General features: G+C 40.3%; 1 pseudogene across 1 annotated transcript; it reads left to right on the forward strand.

Annotated features, from left to right (window-relative positions):
- Positions 1–308: 308 nt before the first annotated feature.
- On the forward strand, positions 309–889 carry LOC308553056 (large ribosomal subunit protein eL19 pseudogene; annotated as a pseudogene). The gene has a single exon. The product of its transcript is annotated as a large ribosomal subunit protein eL19 pseudogene (transcript).
- Positions 890–9,339: the final 8,450 nt, after the last annotated feature.

Below are 9,339 nucleotides of genomic sequence, written 5' to 3' on the forward strand. Positions count from 1 at the left end.
TCCAGTCAGTGTCCACTGCCCACCTCCCACTCCCACCTGTTCAGGAAGCTTCCTCTTTGTGCACTTAGCTTCTCCCTCTCTCCCACACAAAAGTAGAGGTCTAGTTTTTTGTTCACATACTTTCATGAAAAAGAATCAGGAGAATGTGTGAGAAATGATTGGGGCAAAGGGTAGTCAAGGGTAGTCAAGGTGACAGGGAGAGGAACAAAGATAGTGCCTCCCCCCTGGAGTTAAAGTGTGAGCTTTGGGGCAGATTCCAAAGCCGCATTATGAGCTTTCCTTTCACCACTGCAGCCATGGTCAGGAGTATGCTCAGGCTTCAGAAGATGCTCACCTCCAGGGTCCTTCACTGTGGCAAAAAGAAGGTCTGGTTGGACCTCAATGGCACCAATGAAATAGCCAATGCCAACTCCTGTTAGCCGTTCCAGAAGCTGATCAAAATAGGCTGATCATCCAGAAGCCTGTGACTGTCCATCCCCAGGCTGGATGCTGGCAAAAACCTGGGCCTGCCAAAGGGCAGGCACATTGGCACAGGTAAGTGAAAGAGAGCTGCCAGTGCTCGCATGCCTGAGGAGGTAACCGGGATGAAGAGGTTGAGAATTCTGTGCGGGCTGCACAGGGCACACTGTGAATCTAATAAGATTGACCACCACATGGATCACAGCCTGTACATGAAAATGAAGGGGAGCGTGTTCAAAAGCAAGCGGATTCTCATGGAACACATCCACAAGCTGAAGGCAGACAAGGCGCGAAAAGCTGCCCGATGACCAGCTGAGGCCTGCAGGTTTAACATCAAGGAAGCTCACCGGTGCTGTGAAGAGCCAGCCCCTCCAGGCCAAGAAGGGGGAAATCATCGAGACTGTCCAAGGAGAAAGAGGCCAAGAAATAAAGTTCCCTCTCCAGTCTCTACACAGTAGCCTCAGCAATTACATAGATAAGTCATTCCATAAAATAAGACTTTATCTGCCTTTTTAAAAAAATGAATGAGGGGATGAGAGAGAACGCCTGGGACACAGGCAGGATGGGAGAGGTGTGGGTGAGAAAATGAAGGTGAGATTTAAACATACCACCCTGGGTTGTGACTTGGATTCTCCCGAACGTGATTCAAGAGATGTAAGTAACAATTGGAGTCTAATTCCACTTTTCTTTTCACTGTGCCAGGAGAGGACCAAAGGTTTTCAAGTTAGTGCTTCTTATTCTCATTTTCCAATTGAAATCACTGGGGCACGGAGAAATGGAGGGGTTTGTAGGGCTGTGCATCAACTAAAGCAAAGGTTTCCAATTGGAGCCTGGACCTCCGAACTCAAGGCCCAGAACCTTTTTTCACTAAGAGCACAGACTCTGGAGTCAAACCGCTTACATTCATATCGCAGCCCTGTTACTTACTAAACGTGCCTCAGTTTCCCTAATGATTGTTCCTATGTTAGAGGGTGGCTTTGAGGATAAATAGGTTAATATATGACAAAATATTACAACAGTCATAGTAAGTATGCAATAAATGTAGGAAGCAGCATCAGCAGTACTAGTACTACTAATAATAGCAGTAATAGTTGCGGTGGTAGAAGTAATGATAGTAGTAGTATCAGTAGGAATCATTTTGCTCCAAGTCTTGTATTTTGCTGAAAATTTTTTTTTACAAACTTGGTTCTGGCTCCTTATACAAGGGAATATTATATACCACTTAAGCTTTTAGAGATACATTATAATTTTTAAAAACAGTTCATTTCCCTTCTGAAATTAAAGGTACAGGTAAGCTCCTTAGCCATTGTATCAGAATACAGTCTCAAGTGAACAAGGGAAAGAGTTTTCTAAAAATTCTATCTTGAAAGGGGACTTGAGGGACCCCTGGGCTTGGTTATATGAAAAACAACTTCCTCATCCTATTTTCCTGAACAGGATAATGTTCATAATTCTTGATCTTCACACACGTGAAAAGAGAGAGGGAATTTGGCCCCCTTGTTGGAAACCAAGACCCATAGCTAATGAAAGATTCACACTGATCAGGCGCCCACAACAGTAAATTGCAGAAAGAGAAAGCTGTTACTCTCCTATCCCTTCCTTGTGTGTCCTGCTACTTCAAAAGGTTTAAATGATCTCCTTCTTGCCGTGGCTGCCAATTTCCAGGCCTTCTTGGAGGAGGGCTCAGTGACTACTTGTGCCAGCCAGTTTCCTATATACCATCTCTTTTAATCCTCACAACTATGGAACACGGGCATTGCTTATCCCTACTAAAAGTTGAGGAAACTGGGTCTTAGCAAGTCTTCAGTGCCTTCTCCAAGGTCAAAAGCCATAACTGGGTTCGTCTAAGGTCTGAAGCCATATGGGGTTCAAACCCTGACTCTCAATTCAGCCTTCTTTGCACTACCTCACAGTTTCCAGGGGAAAGCATGAGACAGGGCTAGACTTCCACAAAAGTACAGATACCATTAGTATTTACGCCCTGGCCATCAAGCCACCCTCAAGTGCTGGTCTCTTTGCTATAGCCTTCAGTAAGTTGATTTTCACGGTAAACTTTAAGCCTAAAATATCCCTCCCAGATTAACTATTTTCCTGCATCCAACCTATTCTCCTACAGCTCTTACAAGTTATTTGATGAACTAATTTGAGTTTTACACCCTCCTCACTCTCCCATCTGGGTAGCATATGTTCATCTGGCTACTGAACATTTATTGAGCAATAGCATGTGAATATATCCTTGCTAGGTATCTAAGGTATAGAAGGAAAATGGATAAAGCAAGGTCCCTGTCCTACAGGCACTTGTAATCTGCTAAGAAAGTAAAGAGAAACAGAAATAATGACAGCAGAAAGTACGAAGCGCTGGGTACCTCAGGAGCATGACAAATATAAAAGGTAAAGCCCACGCAGACAATCTACCAAATATGTGCAAGGCACATTGCTGTGGAAGCTGTATTCTTTCCAGAGACAGAGCTTTTCCAGGGGAAGAAATGTAAACAAAAACGGGGCGTGATATTGATCTAGCAACACTGCCATCCAGGAACAGCGGGTTGTTTTGTTCCAAAAATCTATAATGGAATCAATTCCTGATTAAGAATTGTTTATTATTCCTTACAGAGATGATTTAGTGTTTCTGCATCCATACAACCAACTAATTTCCACTTATTCAATTTTAAAAAGAGACGTCGACTATGGATGTCGAAAGAACAAAGAACACACGGAGATTAAGCTGAGCTGATGCTTGAAAGGGTGTTATGCTCTTTTGGTTTGAAAGCATATTGCTTCAGTGTCCAAGTCTCATCTTTCTTTTTTTAACCTGCCACACTTGAAAAAGTCTACAGAAATGTGAATCTAGTTTCGTGGTCTCGAAGTGTTTTTTTCCAAGACCAGTTAGGGGAAACGGATGAAGGACATTAGATACAAGGATGCATGTGTAATCACTGACTTATGGATTTCCTCCTTTACCTGCTAATTCATTCTTGCTGATAGCCAGGGTTCTCTGGGTCTTAACTTTTTTTCAGATCCCAATTATTCAATGTAAACAAATGAAGAGCAAGTATGGGTATTCAGCTTGACTCATTTGAGCAGAAGATAGGAAACATTAGTATCGATGTATTCCAGGACTTGCAAGCAAAGCACAACTAAATTTAGCAGCCAGTGATATTGATTTGATTAAAAATGGTTTAAGACTTGTAAATGTCACTGGAACTTAGCAAAATGAATATTATTAAATCTTTCTGGTGATGGGGAAAACTAACAAAGGGATTTGCAGTGGTTTCTGTAATTAATTGCTCTGTCATGATTTATATTAACTTACAGTACAACTCCATTAGCTCAGACCTGTCATCTCTGCTCAAGGAACCACCAAGTAATCACTAGCACATTAAAGAATAAATTAGTTTTTGGCTTGGAGCCTAGTTGTAGAATGTTTCATTTGTGTCTGCTGCAGACATATGTACCTAATAAAGTTGGGACGAATGAGTTAAAGTACATATATATCAATGTCAGCGGGTTATATTTTAGAGACAATATGCTCAGCATTGTTCATTAGGGCTAATGAATCACTGGTCTTTCAGCCGCATCACCTTGTGTTTAGCAAATGCCTTCAGGTAAGCTGAGATGCAAGATTCCTTGAAAATAGGTACATCTCTAGAGAGTTTACCCTCTTAGCAGTCTGTGGCCTGTGGTTGTAATAATAGCTTCATGTGGTTTTTGTTAACACTTCATTACCCTAAAGTTGGATAAATTATCCTCCTGCTTCTGCCCTACGTGCAAACACAGAGCCAAAGCCTTAGCTACTACTACTTACCATAGATTATGGGGATTTGTAAGGGTCTATCAAATCATCTTAGACTTTGATAGTTGGATGATGCCTTAAGCAGTGCTTGAGAGAGGACTGTTCTACATTTCAAAGAGAGCTCTGAATGCCTCGCGGGTTTGTCAGCTAAAACGTGAACCGCTTCCTTTTCATTTCAGACCCAGGAAGGCTAAATTGGCACTCAGCTGGCCAGGATGATAACCCACACAGAGGGTAGAACCTGTGGGGCATTGTCCTATGGAGGCTGAGCACAGGAAAGCTTGTGGCCCCGAGTTCACCAAAATCTGCAAGGCTCCAAGGGCAAAGTCATTTCAGCTCAAAATCTCTGGGCACTACCCAGACGTTCATAATTTGTCCTGGATCATTTCTGCAATCTGAATCATCAGATGTCAGTGGCTCCTTCACAGATGCTATGCCTGCAGTGCGAAGAGCTTGCTACTACACAGGGGCTTCTCCTGCCTGGCTGAATAGAGTGACAAATGTCCAAAACGCAGAAAGATTGCAGCCTTAGCCAGCTGGAAAATGCATACATTATTGAGGATAAAATATGAAGAGTGTGAGTCAATTTATGAAATACGGGGAAGCCTAGTTTTGCTCTTATAATGTGCTAAGTGATTAGATTTCATATTTGCAATGAGTGGTGCTGATGGCTTTGCACTTAATTGAAGGAAAACCTGGGAAACACCTCCCCCCCCAAAAAAAATTCTATTTGTGTCCTGCATATTATAATATACCCCTTACTCTATTGTAAATAATTAACAAAGTAAAAGAAACATTTTCTCCTGAAATAAAACAAACGTTTAAAAAAAATTGGTGGCAGGAGAGGAAGGACAGTAAAGATAAGACATGACGAGACGTTAGGAGAGGGGAGGGGTAACAACTGGAAGGATGGTAACGTAAGTAATGTTCAAGGAGGACATGCAAGTTTTTGTAAAATAAGAATTATTTCTAAATATTTCAAATATTGGTTTCAGCTAACTAATAAATGAAGAAGAAAACACTCCAAAGCTAGTGTTTCCATGAAGTTTTCCACTTATTCATGTAATATCCTTACTAAAATCATTCCATGTTTGCAGACAGGTTTTTAAAATAATGTTTGAAAAAAGCTTCTCAGCTAAGTAGTCTCATGTTTATTTTTATTCATAAAATTAAATTAGGATGATTTACTTTGATCCTAACATATAATTAGATACAAAAATATGTCCAAAGCTAAATTTTAATAATAATAACAGCCAGCATTTAACATTTGGCCAGTATTGAGTGAAACATATCATTAAAGTAAGAATAAAGTGAAAACATGGGAGACAAAGAAAGAAAAGAATCAGTTAGTCAAAAGGATTAGTTTGTCTGATTATTTTTTATGAAATTGTTCCATTATTTTCAGGTCTCTCTTATTTTCAGTTGCTCTTGGAGCGAAACCGATGTGTTCACAGAGAATCCACAGACTTGTGTGTACACAGTATTAAGAGGCACTACATGTAACACAAAGAGATTCTTTCCTTAGGCAGTGCTTTGTGATTCCTGCCCTTTTGTTTATGCTTCCCCAAATGATGTGAAAATATCAAATATAGGTTCTAAATCTATTAGAACAGTAGATTCCCTATGGACCAGAAAGAAGCACATGCAGATCAAACATCTAGATTTTCTAATCTTTCCTTGATGAGAACACAGAAGCAACTACATTACCTAAACAGCTACAAAAATATAGGTGATTTGGAAAGGATTGGCCATCCCCTCTTTCATGTTCTTTTGTTTGAGTCAAGTAATTAATCATCTAGATAGAGAAATTAAAATATCATTTTTTGTCTTGTTTCTCACATCTGTTGGCCAGTTTTTGTGTGCTTGAAGACTTCAAACAAATTACATAGCTTTCTGCCTTTTTGTCCCTCCACTTTGAGCTCTGGCAGAAGTTTCACATGCAGGGTTCAGCCCCAAGTCCTTCAGTAAAGCAAATGTTTCATTTTCAGCGGAGCCCACATATTCCATTCAGACTCATTTCTTTCACTTCTAGATGTAAAGAGCAGCTGTGTCTCCTGAGTTGCTAAAGAAGATCCTATGTACAAAGTTAACAAAACACAGCTTGGACAATGGATTTGATCTCTACAGCAGGGAAGCTGTACTTTTCAAATTCAGCCCTTTCTAGCTCCAACAAATTACAGGTCCCTGAAAAGATCTGGTGACCCTTTTTAAGTGTGTATGTCGAACAAGCTCAGAGGTGACCATATGATTTAGTGCCTCACGTTAACATTTTGCCAAGCGCTGTGGTCCAGGACAGACCATCTATGGAGAACAGGCTCCCTCAGTTGGTGGCATTTAGGGGATCCATTAACTCTGTACAAACGGAGTTTATTCAACCATTTTCAACGCATTGACAGACTGTTTACCCCTCACCATAGGGCTGGATGCTAATGCTGATATGTGGGTATCTTCTTCTCTCCCCTGAGATACTTTTACCTCCACAAAATGATGTTCTTTAAATATTTGTTCTTCACTTATTTGTTCACTTATTAGTCATCATCCAATATATGCTTGGAATAATGTACACCAACAAGTGAGGGCAGCCAATTTAAATCTTCCAAGCACTGCCACCACTGTATTTTCCTTATCTAGAATGCACTATAATGTAGTGAACCCAATTTAATAAAATATATATCATAAAGGAGAGCTGCCACTGTTATTTCAGGTTCATAGGCAAATTTATGGCTGGTAAAATTGAACTCTCAGAAGCACTACTGGGAAGACAGTTTGAGAGAGCTACTAAGTAAGGAGTAGAATTTTAACTATATTAATTCCAAGTCCTAGCAGCTCTCTTTATGGAAAGTAGGAGCAGCCACCAACCCTACTGTCATCATACAATATAGGAGCTGCAGAAAACTTGTATAGTAATAGGCCTCAATAAATCATGCCTCCCTTATTACAATCCTTACATCCTTCCCTCCCACACGGATTCTGAGCTGGACCATGTGACTTCCTTTCACCGATGGAACACTGGCCAGTGCCATACCAAAGACCTGAGAAGCACTTGTGCTTTGGGCCTTAATCGTTCTCTTGGAATGCAACTGCTGTGCGAAAAAGTCTGAACCGGTCTCCTAAAGACACATGGTTTAGCCAACAGGCAGCAGCAATTGCTTGACATGGGAGTGACGCCATCTCTGATCTTCCAAACCCAGGTCAGCTGCCAGATGATTGCAGTGACATGAGTGACCCCAGCCGGAGTTACAGAAGAACTGCCCTGCTGAACTCGGCCGGAGTTACTGATCTGTAGTAGATTTGTGAGCACATAAAAGGGTCATTGTTTCAGCGACTTCACTTTGGTGCAGGTTGTAATGTAAGAAGAGAGAACTGATATGGCAGCAAACTGTGAGGGCCTCCAGGTCTTCTCTTAAGATATGATCATCTTCACTCATATGTCCAATCCTGACCATTCCTTCAGCCTCCCAGACTATCCTACTCACCCTCCACTGTACCTAGCCTTAGTGTCTGAGATGCTATCAATTCAATTCAACTCAATTCAGCAAATATCTATTGAACACTTATTGTTTGTCCAGCCTTCAATTAAATTAATAAAGATGCTATCGGTTACCTGTTCACTAAATAGACTTCTATTCTAGTCTAGTCTCTTTGTGTGAATATATATCACACAACTAGTATTACAGAGTTAATTTATATGAAAAATGCAGTTGATTTTTAAGAGAGAGTTACAGCCTATAAAGTGAGCTAAATAAACTCATGTGAAAGTGAGTGTTGGAGAATAGGAAGTGTGTTGAGTCCCTAAAGTTATAACTATGGGTACTGGGACAGAGGGGAGGATGATTGAGTGGAAAATAAAAAATCTGCAAAAGAGCAATGGGACTCAATATCAACAAATTTCAAGACTTTGCCTTATATCTCCAGTCATCCTCCTTCCTGATGTCTTTTCTTCTTATTCCTTATGTTATTATTTACTTAATAGTTTATTATCATTATTATTTCCTTATACTTCCTTCTTCTCCCAGGCTTATTCTAAATACCATGAAGCTTCAGTATAGATATAAAACTATGTAAAACACATTAAATTTTTTTTTAATTTTAACTGGGAAAAGCACAGTAGTCCACTGGCATCTCCCCTACCATAGTGTTTATATCATCATTAGCCACAAAAATCTGGTTGAAAGTGCAACAAAAATAAAGTGGTGGGTGAAGATGAGCCACATGGCTGGACAGGCTTCAACAGCAGGCGTCTGGCCAGCCATGTCAACAAATGTGGTCCACATGGCACAGAGTTCTATAGCAGAAATGGGCCATGCAGTAAGGAGAGGAGAAATAGCCAGTCCTCTCAGTGTAGGTGCCACCCTCAACACACACACCCCTATTTCACCAGCACCGCCACATTACACAATTTTAGGCAGACTCATCTGCAGTGTAGCAGCTCTATTCTGTCACAGGATGAACATCTTAACCTTTTTCTTACCTTGTGCCTTCTTTGTTTAATTGATCATGTCCACCTAGAAACCATGGAGAAAGATGATACTTCTGGGTACAACCGAACCTACACTGGGTCCTGAACCACAGCACAATAACAAAATAAAGTGAACCACTGTCATTTTGAAGATGGGACAACAAAGTCACTTCATGCCACCAAATTTTGTTGGACTTCTTTATGCGCAAGCAAGCTTAGCCACAATAGCTGTAAACAAGTAAAGGGCATGATTAGATTGTCTCAGCACAGCAAATGAGGGACATTTAGTTTAAAAATTCTCAAGTGAAATTGAAAAAAAGGAAGTTACAATTCAAAACACAGTATCTTGGTAATCACATCTCTATTTACTGTGTTAGTCCAACTCATTGATTTTCAACCTTTTTCATCTCATGGCACACATAAGTTAATTACGTAATAAAATTCTGCGGCACAGGAAAAAAACAGTTTATATTTTTTTGCTGATCTGACCAAAAAAAAGTATAATTTTTATTCATTCACATCAGATGGCTATTGTTGTGTTGACTATTGTCATTTTTTTTTGTTTGACAATCTAAGGGAAAAGAGGTCAGTGACCCTGACTAAATAATCAGGTATTGCATGTTTTAAA

The sequence above is a fragment of the Miniopterus schreibersii genome (genome assembly GCF_964146895.1).
Source record: "Miniopterus schreibersii genome assembly, chromosome: 2".
Classification (NCBI taxonomy): domain Eukaryota; kingdom Metazoa; phylum Chordata; class Mammalia; order Chiroptera; family Miniopteridae; genus Miniopterus; species Miniopterus schreibersii.